This window comes from Antechinus flavipes, chromosome 1 (genome assembly GCF_016432865.1).
Source record: "Antechinus flavipes isolate AdamAnt ecotype Samford, QLD, Australia chromosome 1, AdamAnt_v2, whole genome shotgun sequence".
NCBI lineage: Eukaryota > Metazoa > Chordata > Mammalia > Dasyuromorphia > Dasyuridae > Antechinus > Antechinus flavipes.
The window spans coordinates 451840833-451862168 of NC_067398.1; the positions used below are offsets into that span (position 1 = coordinate 451840833).

Here is a 21336-nt window from a genome sequence, read left to right on the forward strand (position 1 = left end):
ATTCTTCATTTTCTATCAGTAGAATCATATCATCTTCACATTTGAAATTGTTGCTATTTCTCCCAACATCCCTAACTCCAGCTTTTTTGTCATCTAGCCCATCATTTCCCATAATGTACTCTGCATATAAGTTAAGCATATTAAGTAACAATATATAGTCTTGTCATATTCTTTTTGCAATCTTAAATCAATCAGTTGTTCATGTTTGATTCTAACAGGTTCCTCAGAATACAAGATAGATGATCTGGTATTCTCATTTCTATGAGGATTTGCCACATTTTGTTGTGATCCATACAGTCAAAGGCTTTAGTGTAGCTAATAAACCAAAGTAAACGTTTTTCTGAGAAGGGAGTTTCAGTAGATGTTTTTCTGAAACTCCCTTCCTTTTCTCCATAATCCAGCAGATTTTTGCAATTTGGTCTTTAGTTCTTCTACCTTTTTGAAAACTAAATGGCTCTTCTGGTAATTTTTGCTGAAATCTAGCTTATAGAATCTTAAGCATAACTTTGTTGTCCTGTGAAATAAGTACAATTGTTTGGTAATTTAATGTTCCTTGGTTTTGCCCTTCTTTAGGACTGGAATGTAAACTGATCTTTTCCAATCCAGTGGCCATTGTTGAATTTTCCAAATTTTCTGGCATATTGAGTAAAGCACTTTAACAACATTATTTTTTAAGATGTCAAATATCTCAGCTGGAATTCTAAGTCATCTCCATTAGCCTTATTATTAGTAATGTTTCCAAGGATCTATTTAACTTAATTTTCTAGGACATATGGCTCTAAATCAGTTAGCCATGCCATCTTGGTTAGCAGTAATGTTAAGACAGTTCTTATATAGTTCTCCATGTATTCTTACCACCTCTTCTTAATGTCTTCCACTTCCGTTAAATTCCAACCATTTTTTTTGTCATGCCAATTTTTCATGAATTGTTCCCTTGATATCTCTAATTTTCTTGAAGAGATCTCTTATTCTCTTCCCATTCTATTTTTTCCTTTATTTCTTTGAATTATATTCATTTAAGAAAACCTTATCTCTCCTTGCTGTTCTTTAGAATTCTGTTTTCATTTGCCTATGTTTTCCCATTTCTTCTTTCCCTTTCCTCGACTCTGTAATACTTTATCAGATAGGTCTTTTGTTTTCTTGCTATTTTGAAAGTTTTGAATGTATTGCTTCACATATAATATTGGGAAGTCCTGTCCATAGATCTTCAAATAATCTATCTTCAAAAGATAATCCCTCAAATCTATTCATTTCTTCCACTTCAAATTCATAAGGCATGTTATTTAGGTCATATCTAATCAGTCTCATAGTTTCCCATACTTTCTTCAATTTAAGCCTGAATTTTCCAATAAGAATTTCATGATCTGAGCCACAGTCGACTCCAGGTCTTATTTTAACTAATTGTATAAAAGTCCTCCATCTTTGGCTACAAAGTTTAAAGTCAGTCTGATTCCATTATTGATCATCTGGTGATGGCCATGTATAGAATTGCCTTTTGGATTGTTGAAAAAGAATGTTTGCTGTGGCCAGTTAGTTATCTTGATGAAACTCTATTAGTCTCAGCCCTGCTTTGTCTGGTATCTTATTCTACCAGGTGATCTTCAGAATCTTAAGACAATTCACATTTGCAGATGACTTGTGCACCCAGTGCAACCTTTGAATCTGAGAGGCAACAAAGTATGGGTTGATTCTTTGCTGCTTGTGCTAATTTTGGCTTAACAATTAACGCCAAATTAAACACAAGTACTCTGTCAGCCAGCGCCACACCATCCATATGTGGAACCATTAATTATAGCAAATGGAAAAGTTTGACACTGCTGATTCACTTACCTTAGCAGTGAACTTCCCAGGGATGTCCACATTGATAATGAGGTTGAAACACACAGTGCAGAGCTAGCTCAGTGTTTAGGAGGCTCTGAAGCAAAGTGTGTCTATCAAACTGAAGCTCTACAGAGCCATTGTATTGACCTCATTGTTGTATGCCTGTGAAACTGGACAGTATACTAGCCATGCCAGGAAACCTAATCACTTCTCTGTTTGTAGAACTGAAAGACACAAACAAAACAAGACCAAAATTCTAAACCAGCTTCTCAGGGCAATTTGGCATGGGGAAGAAGGTAGACCTCATGTTCTTCCCTTTAATTGCATGATGTCTCTGCAGTATTTGTAAGTATTCAGAGCAAATGAGTCCTACGGGAATAAGTCACTATTGGACTGGAGAGAGATTGTTCCTGTTGAGGTGCCTTGTGTCTCAGGCTCAGACCACCTCCAAATGAAGCAAAGGCATGTATTTGGGGGTAATGCGCCCAGCAGGCTTTCCTCTTAAGGGAGGGAGAAGCAGCATAACCAGGACCAAGAGTGTTTCTTTTATTGGGTAAGAATGCCTAGGATGGACTGATTAAAAAAAAAAAAAAAAAAAAAAAGGCACTAAGCCACAATCTTAGAAGACAAAGGACTCAGTGTGCATGTGATTTCCCAGGGGCATTGTGGTTCCCTTGTAAGGGATGGAGGAGGAACTTGCAATGCTAATTATATTATAAAAATCTTAGGGTCACTAAATATATTATAATGAGCCTAAGGCCAGTAAAAGATAAGGAGGGTAGACAATGTACAGGTGTCATTTGAGGGAAAGTCCCTTCTGTGGTTTTATGCTTAACATCTTATTCCATGCTAGGTCCTCATTGGAGGGGGCCTTTATTTTGTTTCCTGCAGGGCCCCCTGATCATCTTATTATCTCCAATCAGGTAGTTTTAAAGACACAATCAGTTCCAAGTACATACTTAATAGAGACTACTCCCAAGCAACTGGAGGATGTATGATATTCACATATGTGCCAGGTTTCCTACTTCACAAAGACAGGTTCCTGGAGCCTCCCATATGGGTACCTCCCTTTTAGGTGATCTGGATATGCACCAAGTCCTTGCTATACATATGTTTTGTTTTGTTTTGATTTGCAAGGCAATTAGGGTTAAGTGACTTGCCTAGGATCACATAGCTAGTAATTGTTATGCGTCTAAGGCCACATTAAACTCAAGTCTTCTTGACTTCAGGGTTATCATGTGTACCAGAAAGGTTATTGCCAGGTAGCCAGACTTCTAGTAACATGTCTCTTTACTGATCCTTGGAAAACAAATTCAGTCTGTTTGCTGGGACCATATGCAATCTTTTTCATCATATTAAACTTTTGTTCCATTGGCATAGTCTTCAAGAATCCAGAATTACCCTTTGCCATGTAGAGACATTGGAGTTAGGACTCCATGAAAGACAATGATGAGATAGGTGGTGGGTATTGAGCAGGTTGTAACATTATAACCACTGAAAAACTCCAAAGAACAATGGGGATGTAATCAAGGAAAGGAATGATAGGAAAGGGTGACTATATAGTGTTCTGGTTAAAGTACTGGTCCTGAAGTCAGGAGAATCAGAGTTCATATATGGCCTTGGATACTTACTAGCTTTGTGAACCTAGAGAAGTGACTTAATTCTGTTTGACTTAATTTCCTTATTTGTAAAATGAGCTGCCCAGAAAACTCCATGTGGAGACACAAAGAGTCAGATAAGACTGAAATGATACAACAACAAGAAATGATAGGAAAAGAAGATGGGCTATCCATTGTAATGGGCTGAGGCTTGAGTTGATGCACTGAGGTCCCAAGCACATGAGGCTAAATAATAATTGGACCATACTCTATTAATATATAAGCTTGGAGAAAGAATGGCCCCCGCCCACTCTTTGTGCAAGTCCTGATGTGTTGCATAGGAAATGACGATTCTGGTGGGTGAAGGCAGGGGAGTGAAAAAGAAAGGGTAGGAGAGCTCAGACCTCTCTCTCTCTACTTTCTGTTTGTTTCTCTTCTTCTTTTTGCTTTTTGCTGAGGTAGTTGGAGTTAAGTGACTTGCCCATGGTCACACAACCAGGAATTGTTAAGTGTCTGAGGTTGGATTTGAACTCAGGTCCTCCTGACTTCAGGATTGGTGCTCTACCCACTGAGCCATCTCCTCCCTTTCCTTTTTTACTCCCCTGCCTCCACCCAACAGAATCGTCATTTCCTATGCAACACATCAGGACTTGCACAAAGAGTGGGCGGGGGCCATTCTTTCTCCAAACTTATATATTAATAGAGTATGGTCCAATTACTATTTAGCCTCATGTGCTTGGGACCTCAGTGCATCAACTCAACCCTCAGCCCATTACAATCCATATAGTGAATATGGGATAAAATAGGTAGACAGCTTATCAGTGCTGCTACCTTCATAATATTAGAAGAAAATGAGACTGCCAAAGTTTGAGATGGATCCCTATAGTGAATATATGGGAGAACATGGGCAAAGATTCACAAGCTGGACAGAGAGAGGATGATTGTGAGCTGCATTATTGAAGGGTACCTTCCAAATGGATGAAATCACAAATTCATCTGAATTTGAGTGTAGAATTAGAGCCATAGGTTTGGAGATGGATGGGACTTCATGTTATGTTTTGTGTTTAGTCACTTCAGTGGTGTCTGATTCTTTGTGATCCCATTTGGGATTTTCTTGGCAAAGACACTGTAATGGTTGGTCATTTCTTTCTCCAACTCATATACAGATAAAGAAACTGAGACAAACAGGGTTGAGGGTCACACAACTGCTAAGTGTCTGAAGTGTCTGAAGCAGGATTTGAACTCATGAATAGAGCCTCTATATTTTATATGTAAAAAAAAAAAAAAAAAAAAAAAGTTGCTCCCAAAGGTTAACTAAGTTGCCCAGAGTCATACAGCTCATAAGTGCCGAAACAGGATTTCAGCCTCCCTAAGCAGAACACTCTCTCCACTATTTCAGAGCTGTTGCATTCAGCTAGCATACACTACAAAAATCCTGAGTGCAGTCCAACCAGATTAACATGTAATCAGAAAATGTTTTAACAAAATAATTATTATACAATGCAACATAATATTAATTTGTTTTACTAAGTCAAAATGCAGCTTCCACTGGGATCTATTTTCTATGAGTTTGACACTACTGCACCATACCATGCTCTCTTTCCCACCACAAAATCTTAGCTGTTAAGGAGCTTTGTCTTATTATCCCTAGTACCTAGAATAATGTTCACATGAAACAGATACTTCATAAATATATGTTGAATTGAATTTTTCCGTTGTACAGATGTGGAAAACGAAGTCGAGAAAATTTAAGTGACTTATCCAAAGTAAACAAGAAAGATAACCTGATCTAGAAGGTAAGTCCTAGGGTCTGAAGCTATGCTCTGCATGAATGGGTGAATGAATGCGTTTATTAAGCACTTACTGTTAGCTATGCAAAACATTAAGCTATGGGTTGGAGATACTGAGAGAAATATAACATTGTTCCAGATGCCAACAGAAAGGAACCATTGTCCATTGTTTCTGCTATAAATAAGATGGAAATGTCCATTTGTACTTAGGTGTTTATAGCAAAGGAGATGGTAATATGCTGATAAAATCATGACAATTTCTGAAGTGTAACCATTTGATTGATTAAAGATTTTGGTGGTTACAACTTTCTTTTCTGAGTCTTTAGAAATGAAAATTTCAGAACCAGGAAAAATAATCACCAAGCCAAGTCTCTAAAAGAGGTTGCTTTGAGAGATGATTAATAAAAGGGCGGTGCTTGGAGCTGGAGGGTTGCCTAGGAGGGAGAAGAACACTCTCACTGGGGGGGTGTGGTGACACTCTTCAGACTGTTGTTGGTCTGCTGTGATTGCTTCTCTCAAAGATAGGAGGTGCTGTGCTCTGTGATTTGAATTAGGTCAGAAGCACAAAATCGTCAGTTTAGAGAATCCACCCCAAATGTTCATAGGGACTATTTGTGTCTGACCTGTGGCAAAGCATTCCGAACTCATATTGGTCTTGATCAGCCAGACATTGTAATGTGACTTTAACATAGTAAGTTCTCTTCAAGAACAAAGGGCAACTATCAACCAACCAATGATGTCTATAGTGCTCATGCAGGAAACAGGGCTGCTCGGAGGGTGGGGTACTTAAACTGCTATTCTCAAGACTCCAGAGTTCAGAGTCTTGGGCCATCTCCTTTGGAAAGCTGAGGGAAGGTGGTGGTCAAGGTGGTGCCTTGACTTGCTACCTAGAGCTGACACCTTCAGCTCTCCCAAAGGGCGCCTTGTAGCTGCAGCTCCTTGGGATTGCCTAACTCTTTGGGCCATTTGTATTTAGGACGTTTAAGTGTTTACTATGTATTTAATTGTACTGGGGTTTAAATCTACCATTGTTATTTAGAAGGTTATCTGCTATTTAGATTGTAATCTCATTTAGGATTCAGATAATGCTCTGCATAGAGCAGGAGTTTGGCTCCTAAATTACTAGTTTGCAACAATTTCCTCCCTTCCAGTCCCAGACTCTTTAGTACCTTTACAATCTCATTCTTCTTTACTCCCTCTCTGCCACGTACTCTAATATCCTGGGACCCTCCCACATGGAATTCCATCTTCTGTCTCCTCACTGACTGTCCTCAGGCTTCGAATGCCCTCCCTCCTCACAAAAGTCAGTGCATATTTCCCTTTCTCTAAGGGGCTTCTCAGAAGAACTCTCACTGCTAGTTTCTTCCCCTTGAAATTACTTTTCATATACATTGTATATAGTTTAAGTATGCAGGGGGTTTTTTGTTTCTATTTTTGGATTTTGTTTGTTTTGTTTTTAGTGTTGGTTCTCTTTCCTTAAAACATAAGCTCTTTGAAAGCAGGATTTTTGCCTTTCTTTGTACCCTTTACACTTTAGCCGAGTGCTTGGCTACTGGTAGGCACTTAAATGCTAAACAGCTTGTTGTTTCCTGAGATAATGGAAATAATGTGGGTTCAAAACCCACATCTGATACTTTTTAACTTGGTGACATAAGTGTGGTCATATTATTTATTCTCTGAGCTTTGGTTTTCTTCTATGAATTGAGGGTAATAAAAATAGGTTGCTCTGAGTACCAAATGAGATATATGTAAAAATGGTTTCAAACCGTGAACTTTCTATATTATTGTCAGCTATTATTATTCTCATGATTTAATCCCCATAATTATAATAGTGTAACTGATATAACAGTTATTATTACCATACATTTAATTTCCACGACATATCAATTGGTACAATAAATGAGGAATTATGCTTGGTGATTGGGATTCAAAGACTGTCTTAAAAAAAAAAAAAACTATGGCAACTATATAGGGTGGGAGAAAGGAATCTAGGATGACCCCTGTGTTACAAATCTGGGTGACTGAAAAGATGGTACAGTGTCTCATCCCTATCCCCCCCAGTTCTATCCCTCATAATAGGGAAAGTCCGAATAGGTTTGGGTTTGGGAAGAAACTTAATCAATGAATTGTTTTGAACATGTTGAGTTTGAAGTATGTACAGGATTATTTAGACTTGTGACTAGTTCTCAGGAGTGACACCAGTGTTGAATATATAGATGGTAGGAATCATCTGTATGGAGATAAGTGAATTAAAGGCATGGGTAGAGCACTGGACTTTGAGTCAGAAAGATATGTTTAAATTGAGCCTCAAATGCTCACTAATTGTATGGTCCTGAATAAACTGCTTGTCTTCTTGGAGTCTCAGCTTCCTCATAAGTAAAATAAATTTATTCATTCATTCAGTTGATGAAGTTACTGAATGAGAGCGTATAGAGGGGAAAAAAGAATTCTGAGAAAATAATTATTGGAGTATACTCCATTAGTGAGAGAACCAGCAAAGGAGGCCTGGCCATACAGGTGGGAGAACCAAGAAAAAAAGTGTCAGGAAAATACAGAACAGAGATATTGTCCAACGGGAGGAGAAGGGTGCTTAACCTTGTCAGGTGGTAAAAAAAAAAAAAAAAGTTACAAGTAAAAATCAAAAAGGATGAGGACTGAGAAAAGGCCATTAGGTCTGGCAATTAAAAAAAAACATTGGTAACTTTGGAAAAGGCCATTTTAGTTGAAGGATGAGGTCAGAAGCCAACTGGTGACGATTTTGAAGTTAGAGGAATCAAATAAAGCATTATGTGTAAATGGCTTTTTCCAGTTTAGCTAAGAAGAGGAGGAAAAAGAAAGATAGTTTTAGGGATAGTAGAATAATATAATAAAGATTTTATCAAGGGTGAAAGACTTGAGTATTGCAAGCAGTAGAGAAGGGATAGACAGAGACAAAGAGAGACAAACAGAAACAGAAAGATAGACACACAGAAAAGATGTTCAAAAGTACATGTAGTATATAGGACTGCTTGCCATCTAGGGGAGGGGGTGGAGGGAGGGAAGGGAAAAATCGAAACAGAAGCGAGTGCAAGGGATAATGTTGTAAAAAATTACCCTGGCATGGATTCTGTCAATATAAATTATTATTAAATAAAATAAAATTTAAAAAAAAGTACATGTAGAGTAATTAGTCTTGTAAGAACAGGCTACGTTTTCATCAGGGACTATATTCATGGAAGAGAACACTGGGGGATATAAGATGAGAAAAGAGAACTTTGGATAAATGGATTTTTCCCCTTAGTAAACTTCTAGAGCTAAGGTGGGGTGGAGTGGAAGGTTAAGTGACCTGGCTATTGTAAAGAGCTAATGAGCATCAGAAGTGAGATTTGGAACTAAGTCATCTGATTCTATTTTTTCCACATTCCTCCCAGATAATTTTGGATTTCCTGGGTATCCACCCTTAGCCCCTGGGCTCTTTCAACCTGTGCTGTCAAGGAAAAAACTAGAAGGGTAATAATACATATCTCTAGGTTTATAGATAATAATTACATGAAAGATTCTGAATCACTTCTCATTCAGAAGTCTTTAATCTTCTTCAGAGTAATCATTCATTTCCATCTGCCCAAAGTGTTACAGGTACTATTTAATTACACAAAAGGTACTTTGAGGCACTCATTCTTATTCAGTATACTTTAATATTCATTTGCTCTTGAGATAGGCCTACCCTATTTTAATGATCATTTAACTTTTTCTTTTTTTCTTTTTTTTTGTTATTCAGTTGTTTCAGTCTGGCTTTTAAAATTTCAACTCTTTGTGATGCTATTTGGGGTTTTCTGGGTAAAAGTGCTAGAGTGGTTTGCCATTTCCTTCTCCAGGTCACTTTACTAGTGAGGAAATTGAGTTTAGTGACTTGCCTAGGGTCACATAATTAGCGAAGTGTCTGAGGTCAAATTTGAATTCAGGAAGATAAGTCTTCCTGACTTTAGACTCACCTAGCTGCCCCAAACTCACTTTGCTTTATATCTGAGCCAGAAATGAGGCAATGGGAATAATTCTCTTTCTAGCTGACTTTAAATCAATGAAAAAGCATTTATTAAGCACTTTTTAAAAAAAGCACTTAACTCTAATGTTGGAGGTATTGTCTGAAAATAACAAATAACAGTGGTGAAATAGTTAAATCAGAAAAGCTAGAGTTAGGGTAAGGAACATATTCTCTGGATATAGAAATTAGCCCTATAATTTTTTTTTGTATTTCTTTCTTTCTTTCTTTTTTTTTAAGTTGTAAAGAATTATTTTTGGCAATCACAATAGAATTGTGATGGAAAGTGCCATCCACATCCAGAGAAAACTATGGAGATTGAATGTGGATTAAGCATAGAATTTTCACTTTTTTGTGTGTGGTGGTGGTATTTTGTTTGCTTGGTTTTTTCCCCTTTTGATCTATTTTGTGTGTGTGCAGCATGACAAATATGGAAATATCTTTAGAAGAATTGCATATGTTTAACTTATAACGGATTGCTTACTGTCTTGGGGAGGGGGTTGAAGGGAGTAGGGGGAGAAAAATTTGGAATAGGTTTTGCAAAGGTCAGTGTTGAAAACTGTCGTTGCATATATTTGGAAAAATAAAATACTATTAAAATAAAGAACTCTTAAACTTTATTAATTTTAAACATTTATTTTAATAAATTTTTAATTTGAACAAAATACCAAAAAACAAACAAAAAACAGAATAGAAAGAAAAGGCAGAAAAAGAAAACAAAAAAAAAGAAACAAAAAAAAATTCATGTGCCCAGTTGAATGTGAAGGAGGATTCAAAATATATAACAATAAATTTCCATTTCAAGAAAGTTTATATAATAATAGAAGGAATTATATTCATAAATGTCCATTTTTTCTTTGCTTTCTTGTAGATTATCTTTTGTTCTCTGTTATGTACTTTTTACTTTATTCTTTTTTCCCCCTTTCATTCCCCGCCTCTACTTTCCCAAGCAAGCAATAGTTAAGCAGAAATATTTTTATGTATATGTATATAATGTACACATATGTATTCAGACTATATATATGTGTGTGTGTGTATATATATATATATACACATAGACCTACATGCATACATATACACATGTATATATGTATATGTATACACATAGACCTACATGCATACATTCCCACATATACTCAGACATATATATACACATAAGCATTTACCCATATGTAAATATGCTTATAAAACATGAATATGGTTGACATATAATATAGATTTTCCCCTTAATCTAATAATCTTTAAGTTTGACTTTGTTTAAGGCTAAATACTAGCCTTATTTTATTTTTCTAATAAATTCTATTCCTGATCTTCATTGTAGTGTTTGGGTATCTCTCTTATTTCCTTTCCCTGCTAATTTTTCTACTTTAATTTTCTTTCTTTCTTTTTTAAAATTTCTTTTTTAAAATAGCTTTATTTATAAGATATATGCATAGGTGATTTTTCAGCATTGACAGTTGCAAGACTTTTTGTTTCAACTTTGCCCCTCCTTTCCCCCTCCCCCTTGCCCAGATGGCAGGTTGACCAATACATGTTAAATATGTTAAAGTATAAGTTAACTACAATACATGTATACATGTCCATACAGTTATTTTGCTGTACAAAAAGAATTGGACTTTAAAATAGTGTACAATTAGCCTGTGAAGGAAATCAAAAATGCAGGTAGACAAAAATAGAGGGATTAGGAATTTTATGTAGTGGTATATAGTCATCTCCCAGAGTTCTTTTGCTGGGTGTAGCTGGTTCAATTCATTACTGCACTATTGGAACTGATTTGGTTCATCTCATTGTTGACGAGGGCCATGTCCATCAGAATTGCTCATCATATAGTACTGTTGTTGAAGTATATAATGATCTCCTGATCCTGCTCATTTCACTCAGCATTAGTTCATGAAAGTCTCTCCAGGCCTTTCTGAAATCATGCTGCTGGTCATTTCTTACAGAACAATAATATTTAATTTTATTTCTTAATTTGTAAATCAGTTTGTTCTTAACTTGCTATTACTTAACCTCTCCCTACCCATGGTTCCCTCACTTATCTTCTCCCTTACCCCTTCCTTCCCTCTTTATCCCAGTCTTATTAATCTATACACCTTAGCCAACTCCTGTTGATCTAAACACCCTTTTGTACCTTACCTTACCCAATGCCACCCTTTACCAACCCTTTATCCCTTTCCCATTAATTTATACTTGTCCCACTACTATTACTCGACATATCCTTCTATATTCTATCATATCCTATTCCTTTCCCTCGCGTCTCTAATATTGGTTAATTGGGGAATAATAATCCCCCCCCATCTCTAATATTGATTCTAATGTATTTACTTTCCTTTCAAGTTCAGATTTAGTTGAAACAAAGTTCTGAAAATCTGCAAGTTCGTTGAATATCCATCTTTTTGGTTTGATGTTATAGATAATTTTGTTGATTTTTTTTTTTTTTTTTGGTTACAAGCCTAGTTCTTTTGATTGTCAGATTATTCCAGGACCTGAGGTCTTTTATTGTGACTGCTGATAAGTCCTATACAACTCTCATTATAGCTCCAACATAATTGAATTAATTGATGTTGTTTCTTCCAAAATTTTTTCTTCAATCTGGGGTTTTTCAAAATTTGGCAAATGATATTCCCATATGTTTTCTTCGAAGAATCTCTTTGAGGTGGTGATCAATGGGTTTTTTTCTATTTTTATTTTCCCTTATGTTCTATCATTTCAGGATAATTTTCTTGGATTATTTCTTGCATTATTGTGTCAAAGTTTTTGTTTTGTTTTGTTTTGATCACAGCTTCCAGGTAATCCAATTATTCTTATATATTTTTTCTTGATCTGTTGTCCAGATCTGATTTTTTTTTTTTTTTTTTTTAATGTTTCACATTCTGTTGTATTTTTTCATTCTTTACATTCTGTTTTGTTGTCTTGTTCTCTTCTAGATTCACTGGCTTCACCTTGCCTGATTCTAATTTCCTTCTTTAAGACTTTCTATCTCCTTTTGTAGTTGATTAACTTTTTTGGGGGGGTAATCTTGGTTTTCTCGGATGATTTTTATCCATTTATTAATTTTTTTTTCATTTTTCCTTAATCTCTTTTTTCCCTCTGAGGCAATTGGGGTTAAGTGCCTTGTCCAGGGTTACACAGCCAAGAAGTATTATGTGTCTGAGACCACATTTGAACTCAGGTCCTCCTGACTTCAGAGCTGGTACTCTATTCCTCAATCTCTTTTGATTTTTAAAGTCTTTTTTTGAATTCTTCTATAAATTCTTTTTGGATAGGGAGCCATTTAATAGAAGAATTTTTTTTTTTTAACTTCAGTATCTTCTTCTGAAGATGAACCTTGGTCTTCCCTATTCCTATAGTAAGTGTCTATGTTTAGGTTCTTCTGTTGGTTCATTTTTAATTTTTTTTGGTAATAAGAACTATTAATGTATGCGCCTCTAATCATGGGGTGAGGTAATGATGCCTCTAGCTTTACTTCAACTCTCTCCTCTGACCTGGAACTCCAAATCAAGTACTTCCCCCTCTGCAACTGCCCTCAGCCATCATTGTTCCTGTTCTGCTATCTCTGTACTCACCTAGTGCTGGTTCCTTCTCTCCTGGGGCCATGTTCCTGCAGCACAACTGGGCCTGGTGTTCTAATCAGCCAAGCTTCCCTTAGTCTTCCCTGACTCAGACCTCAGTTCCACAAGCTATCCAAGAGATGAAAGTTTTTGTGCTTCCTGCTGATTTTAGCCAAACCTAGCTAGCTCCTGAGCTAGTTCGTGATGACATACTCGCTCAGGTTCTGGAAAATGAGCAAAGATCCTTTTTTTAAAAAATTTATTTATTTATAATAGCTTTTTATTTACAAGGTATATGCATGGGTAATTTTTCAATATTGACCCTTGCAAAACCTTCTGTTCCAACTTTTCCCCTCCTTCCTCCCACCTTCTCCCTTAGATGGCAGGTAGTCCAATCTGTTAAAATGTATGTTAAGTACAATATATGTATACATATTTATACAGTTATCTTGCTGCACAAGAAAAATCGGATTTAGAAAGAAGGTAAAAATAATCTGAGAAGGAAAACAAGAATGCAAGCAGACAATAACAGAAAGAGTGGAAATGCTATACTGTGGTCCACACTTATTTCAATGGATAAAGATCTTGAGCTTTCTCAGTCACCAATGGAGTAAAATGAGGCTGTGTGCTTCCCATGCTTTTTAGCATGATGTTTTCTTCTTTATTTATTTAGTTTTTATTAAAGCTTTTTATTTTCAAAACATATGCACAAATAATTTTTCAACATTGACTCTTTCAAAACCTTGCGTTCCAATCCCACTCCTCCTTCTCCTCTCCCCTAGATGGCAAGTAATCCAATATATAACATGATGTTTTCAGTCATGTTATCAAAAGCCTTCAACAAGAGCAAACATGGAATCAAAGTCAGTTACCACACTGATGATAAATTGTTCAATCCAAAATCAAAGTAAAAGGAGTGCTAATTTTGGTGTTAATTTTGGTCCAACAATTAACACCAAGAAATCACAGGTCCTTAATCAGCCTGCACAAGACCATACGTATATGGGACCATCAATTATGGTAAATGGTGATGTTTTGAATGCTGTGGGTAAGTTCATTTACCCTGGTAGTATACTTTTCAGGGATGTCCACCTTGATAATGAAATTTACACATGCATTGCCAGTGTTGGCTCAATGTTTGGAAGACTTTGAAGGAAAGTGTGGGAGAGGAGAGGTATTAGACTAACTCAAACTGAAAATCTACAGAGCTGTTGTGCTGACCTCATTGTTGTATGCCCGTGAAACCTGGACAATGTACCAATACCATGCTAGGAAACAGATTTGCTTCCATTTGAATTGTCTTAGGAAAATTCTGAAGATCATTTGGCAGGGTCCTTTCTCTCTCTCTCTCTCTCTTTTTTTATTGGTTATTAGAAATATGTCTATATTTCTAAAAATATAACAAATATGTCTATGATAATGTCTAGGATAATTGTAACATATATAAAGACTGAAAAAGGAGAATTACTCACAAATTTCCAATATTAGGATTACAAAAATCTGTCTCGGAAGGGTCCTCAAAAAACAACTAGTTCAATCCCTTCATTTTTTTTAAATTTAATTTTTTTATTTTTTTAAACTTTTTATTGACAGAACCCATGCCAGGGTAATTTTTTACAGCATTATCCCTTGCACTCACTTCTGTTCCGATTTTTCCCCTCCCTCCTTCTACCCCCTCCCCCAGATGCAAGCAGTCCTTTATATATTAAATAGTTTACAGTATATCCTAGATGGAAAATATGTGTGCAGAACCGAACAGTTCTCTTGTTGCACAGGGAGAATTGGATTCAGAAAGTATAAATAACCCAAGAAGAAAAACAGAAATTCAAGCAGTTTATATTCATTTCGGCAGGGTCCTTTCTCAATCTAAACTGTGAAGCATTCAAAATCTATTGCAGAGAGTACAACTTTGTTGGGCTGGCCACATTATTTGAATGCTAAATGTAAACTTGCCAAAAAAAGTATTTTATGGAGAATTCACACAAGGCAAGTGCTCACAAGGTGGTCAGAAAAAGCTAGGCAAGGACACTCTCAAGGTCTCTCTTAAGAACTTTAGAATCGATTGTATGATGTGGGAGACACTGGCACAGGACAGCCCAGATGGCGTGCCCTCATCAGAGAAGATGCTGTGCTCTAAGAGCAAAGCAGAATTGAATTACCCCAAAAGAAACATATCTATATGTGTATAGTTTTATATATATATGTAATAGTCTATACACACACACACACACACACACACATATATTAGTCTATATGAAGTCCTTCATTTATACAGTGAAGGGAGGAAGATAAATTTTCTCAGTTCTGTGGGGGCAAGCTTGGTGGGTCATAGTCTTTGATGTCATCTTTTGATAGTCATTTTATATGTTGTGATCCTGATTCTGCTTACTTCACTTTGTATTATGTCTTGTAAGTCTTATACTTCTGTGTTCTTCCTATACATTATTTTAATTGTACATTATTTTATTTTTATTTTATTTTGTTTTTTATTATTATTATAGCTTTTTATTTATAAGATATGTGCATGGGTAATTTTTCAGCGTTAACAATTGCAAAACCTTTTGTTCCAATTTTTCCCCTCCTTCCCTCCCTTGCCCAGATGGCAGGTTGATCAATACATGTTAAATATGTAAAATATATGTTAAATACAATATATGTATTCATGTCCACACAGTTATTTTGCCGAATTTTACATTTTTTTAAAAGAGTCACTTTCAATTATTGGCTTTTACAACAGAATAGGAAACAAAGTTCTTCAAGAAATATGATGACAAATAGAGTACCAACCCGGAAGTTAAGAGAACCTAAGTTCAAATCTGGTTTCAGACACTTAACACTTCCTAGCTGTGTGACACCCTGGGCAAGTCACTTAACTCCAATTGCCTCAGCAAAAAAATAAATAAATAAAAAGAAAAAAAAAAGAAACATGATGACAATACTGCAATCTAGTTGAGTAAAGTGGATTTTACATGATAAATAACAGCACAGTGCCAAAAGCACAGTCAGAAGATGTAGCTTCCATTCTTCCCTCTGTCACGTTTACTTTATGCATCCTTAGAGAAATCATTTATCTCTCTGGGCTTCTGTTACTGTAAAATGAGGGGATTGGACTAGTGACTTTTAAAGTTTTTTCCAGCTTAAAATCTGTGGTCTTACTACAAGTTTCAATTGTGTCCCACTCTTTGTGACCTCACAAAGATTTTCTTACAGAAATTCTGGAAATTTGCTCATTTTATAGATGGAGAAACTGAGGTTAAGTGACCAGCCCAGGATAACAGGGAAAAAGTGTCTGAGGCTGGATTTGAACTCAGGTCTTCCTAACTCCAGTCGTGGTGCTCTATCCACTGTGTCATCTAGCTAGCTGCTATCCAATGCAAGGTAATATGCACTAAATGAAAATGATTTTGAACCTCTAGGAAGCCTGGAGGACTGGAAGCCTGGATTGTCCCTTTTATTAATTGCGAAGTTTTGGACTTCTAACTTGTCTGTTTTTTAAGATCATAATTTTAGAGCTGAAAACTAGAGGTAATCCTGTGTAGTGGTTTCCAAAGTGGATGTTGTGCATTCTCCAATTGATAAATGGTCAAAGGATATGAACAGACAATTTTCAGATGAAGAAATTGAAACTATTATCACTCATATGAAAGAGTGTTCCAAATCATTATTGATCAGAGAAATGCAAATTAAGACAACTCTGAGATACCACTACACACCTGTCAGATTGGCTAAGATGACAGGAAAAAATAATGATGAATGTTGGAGGGGATGCGGGAAAACTGGGACACTAATGCATTGTTGGTGGAGTTGTGAACGAATCCAACCATTCTGGAGAGCAATCTGGAATTATGCCCAAAAAATTATCAAATTGTGCATACCCTTTGATCCAGCAGTGTTTCTATTGGGCTTATATCCCAAAGAAATACTAAAGAAGGGAAAGGGACCTGTATGTGCCAAAATGTTTGTAGCAGCCCTATTTGTAGTGGCTAGAAACTGGAAAATGAATGGATGCCCATCAATTGGAGAATGGCTGGGTAAATTGTGGTATATGAATGTTATGGAATATTATTGTTCTGTAAGAAATGACCAGCAGGATGAATACAGAGAGGACTGGCGAGACTCACATGAACTGATGCTAAGTGAAATGAGCAGAACCAGGAGATCATTATACACTTCGACAACGATATTGTATGAGGACGTATTTTGATGGAAGTGGATTTCTTTGACAAAGAGACCTAACTAAGTTTCAATTGATAAATGACGGACATAAGCAGCTACACCCAAAGAAAGAACACTGGGAAACGAATGTGAACTATCTGCATTTTAGTTTTTCTTCCCGGGTTATTTATACCTTCTGAATCCAATTCTCCCTATGCAACAAGAGAACTGTTCGGTTCTGCAAACATATATTGTATCTAGGATATACTGCAACATATCCAACATATAAAGGACTGCTTGCCATCTAGGGGAAGGGGTGGAGAGAGGGAGGGGGAAAAAAAAATCGGAAAAGAAACGAGTGCAAGGAATAATGTTGTCAATATAAAGTAATCATTAAATAAAAAATAAAAATTTAATAAAAAAAAAAAAAGAAAAAAAATAAAAATAAAATAAAAAGTGCTGTCTGAGGTCAAAAAAAAAACAAAAACAAAGTGGATGTTGTGGCTCTTTGAGAGACTATGGAATTACTTCATCAGTAGGAAGGTGGAAAGATAAGTGGAATATATTTTCTGCAGTAACTAATTCATCTCTCCATTTATCCATCCACCCATCATCCTTCGATAAAGAATTTTCTATTCTTACTGTTTTTTGTTGATGCTTCCAACTTCCTCCCCTGTTCTGGATCCTTAGAATCCTTAAAAACTAACTTATATTTAAGTATTCATAATACATATCACTGGGAAAATCCAATTCCCTCCTCCCCTCCATTTTAAACATACCTACCCTACTATCCCCTAAATCACTTTGTATTAAGAAAGTCTGTTCTTTGGCAATAACTGATGAGTAAGAGCCCCTCCTTTCCCTCTATCCCATTTTGTCTTGAGTTGGACAGTATGAATTACACAGTAGTACGTATAGTATGTACGTTTTTGCGTTTGTATATATGTATATCTTGAAAAAGATTGGGTGTACTAATAAAAAGCTTTTGCTAAAAGGAGGTTCAATCAAAAAAACTTTAGAAACCATCTCCTTGTACAGAAGAGGAAACAGATCCATGGGGATTAAATGGGCTCATGCAGTAGAAGGAAATAGTACTGTAGGCAACTGAAACCTTAGTCCCATATGAAGGAAAAACTAGGATTATCCTTTGGTTTTTTGATTTCATGAGGGAAATAGTTATTAGCCACATATTTAAAATTCCTGTGGGTTTTGAGCATTGCACATTTTTGTTCCTGATGAGAAGGAATAGGAGAATGTATTACTTTTTTTTTTTTTTTTTTGATGTTCTTCACTCTGGCTATAAACACTGTTTATCTGATGCATCAAAAATGGAAGCCCTGCTCCTGAGTAAACTGTTTATCTTTTCTAAGTTAAAAATCCAGGCACTTGGTCTAAGAGTGGATATTTTGAGGATATTTTCTTCATCTTTAAAATGAAAGATAACATTTCTGAAAAATCTAGAATTGTCCTATCTAAAAGAGAAGTTTTCTTAAAATGAAAATAAAGAAATGAGACATAATTTAGCTATTTTGCAAGCATTATAAATTGCAGCAATTGGAGCATCTGGCTGATCTGAGTAATCCTAGCTGTTTAACTTATTTGATGATTTCAACTTTCCTTTTCTTAAAAGGCAGGAAAAAGAAGAAGAAAAGCAATATCAGGGCCTCTCCAGCTTGAAATAAAATTGCTATCCTTAGTTTGCCCTTGTAGTGTTCAGCAGCAGTGCTTTATTGATCAGAATTAGGAAGTTAATAAGGTTTGGGCTAATTAATCAGATGGGTAGGGACTGGAACTGCCCTGCAAGGCTTAATCAAGTCATCAAACTCTCAAGCCATGAAGAAGGTAATTAAAGGAAAAGGATGTCTGTTATATAGTAACGGGAGTCTAGGAGAAGACAAGAAAAAGATAGAGAACCTCCATTTTCTTTTGTACACTTTTCTGATATAAATCAGACTGAAATGACCAAAGTACAGTATTTGGTTTCCTACTGGAGAATTAAGTTGAATGAATTTATAAATCACATTCTTGAGTAATTTGCTTGCCCTAGACTCTTCATCGATGAGCCTGTGCTTATTTCTAATAGATTTATTCTTCCCATGGCTTTTGGAGGACTGGGTCTTTTCACATAAACAAGGGCAGTCTTGGACTGTTTCAGGAGTTTGATCTATAATCAACAAATATTTTTATAATCAATTAACAGTTATCTATTAAAGTCTAAGATATGGTGTTTGAGGCTAAGCAGTGGTCCTGCTTCATCTTATAAAATGCTGAAAAGTGATTCCATAAAATCATGAATGATTTTATGGTTTATATTTAGTTAGATTTTACAGTTGAACATCTGATTTTTGGGAGGAAATGTCTCCTTGTTGATATTACGTTACTACTAATAAATGGGCTATTGAGGCTGGGAGTGGGAGTGATGTGCAGCCAGATGGCCCAATGAATAGAGTTCACAGGCCTAGAGTCAGGAAGACTCATCTTCTAGAGTTCAAACCTGGTCTCTGATATGTAAAAGTTGCATGGACAAGTCACTTAACTCTATTTGCCTCAGTTTCCTCATCTGTAAAATAAGCTGGAGAAGGAAATGCCAAATTGCTCTAATATCTTTGCCAAGAAAACCCCAAATTGGAGTCATGAAGACTCAGATATGACTGAATAATAATTATAAAATAAAGAGATGTGCATGCCTATTTGTCTTATCTTTTCATCTTTCTTTTCCATTTTTTCCTTTCTTTCTTCCACTCTGTAGGAGAGAGGGAGTAATGTAGAAAAACAGTTGGGTTCCCTGAAGAGGCTACAGTACTATGCATTTGGGTCTAACCATGGGGAAAATGGGATATATAGCCATTTGATTCATTTTGGCTTAGTGTAGCTGTGGTTTTTAGTTTGTTTTGTTTTGTTGAAATTTAATTTTAATTTTATTTTTTCTTAATTACATTGTAAACCAAAAAAATTTAATATTCTTTTTCTCTTAATTTTGAATTCCAAATTCTCTGTTGCCTCCTGCTTCCTTGAGAAGATAAGAAATTTGACTTAGATTATATATGTGTAATCATGCAAAACATTTCCATATTAGCCATGTTGCAAAAGAAAACTGAGACCCAATAAACAAGAATAATAAAGAAAGTGTATATCAAGCTAAATTCAGATGCCATCAGTTTTTGTTTTTGTTTTCTGGAGAGAAATGACATTTTTTATCCTAAGTACTTTGGAATTATCTTGGATCATTGTGCTGCTGATAATAGCTAAGTCATTTATGATTAACCCTGTATAATGTTGTGGTTACTGTATACAGTGTTCAGGTTCTGTTCACTTTATTCTGCATCTAGCTGAATAGCATTCCATACTAATCATATGCTACAACTTGTTCAGCCATTTCCTAATTGATGGGCATCTTCTCAGCTCCTAATTTTTTGCCATCACAAAAAGAACTATTATAAATATCTTTGTACATATGGGAACTTTTCCTTTTTCTTTGAACTTTTTTTGGGGGTACAGACTCAGTAGTGGTATTCCTAGGTCAAAGAATATTCATAGTTTATAGCCCTTTGGACATAGTTCCAAACTGTTCTCTAGAATGTTTGGATCAGTTCACAACTCTATTAACAGTGAATTTAGTGTCCTACTTTTTTTTTCTTCAGCATTTTTCATTTTCCTTTTTTTTTTGTCATATTAGCTAATTTGATAGGTGTGAGGTAGAACTTCAAAGTTGCTTTAATTTGGATTGCTTTAATCAATAGTGATTTAGAGCTTTTTAAAAATATGACTATAAATAGCTTTGATTTCTGTCTGAAAATTGCCTGTTCATATACTTTGACCATTTATCAATTGGGGATTAATGCATATTCTTATAAAATGACTCAATTCTCTATCTATTTGAGAAATGAACCCTTATCAGAGAAATTTGCTGTAATTTTTTTTTCAACTGTAGGTTTTTTGTGTGTGTGTTTGTTTTGTTTTTTTGCTGAAGCAATTGGGGTTAAGTGACTTGCCCAGGGTCACACAGCCAGCACCTGAAGGTTGCTTCATGTATTATCTATGAATCCTTACCCCCTGACTCTAGCAAGTTTCATCAAGGATTTGATCTTGGTCCCAGTGACAGCCTATTCTTTCTGTCTCAGGACTGGCCTAGGAAAGTGACTGAGAAGCTCACCACAAGCACTTAGTAAGCAGTTAAAACTCCTTTGGCCATGACAACCTGTAGAAACTTGTTGCTATTTATTTTGTTTGTCTTTTAGTTTGTATCTGACTTTTTGTGACACCATTTGGAGTTTTCTTGGCAAGAATATAGGGTTAATTTGCCATTCCTTTCTCCAGCTCATTTTATAGATGAGGAAAAGGAGGCAAATAGGGTTAAGTGACCTACCTAGAGTCACATGGCTACTAAGTGTCTGAGGTCAGAT

At 35.9% G+C, this 21336-nt stretch overlaps 1 protein-coding gene across 2 annotated transcripts in view; it reads left to right on the top strand.

Moving 5' to 3' along the window:
• The window catches only part of SLCO5A1 (solute carrier organic anion transporter family member 5A1), a 395082-nt gene that overhangs the window by 22310 nt on the left and 351436 nt on the right, over window positions 1-21336 (top strand). For both annotated transcript variants that reach the window (XM_051970066.1, XM_051970067.1), the window contains one exon: window positions 5143-5215. The gene's annotated coding sequence lies outside the window, so the exon portion shown is untranslated. The remainder of the gene's footprint in view (window positions 1-5142; window positions 5216-21336) is intronic.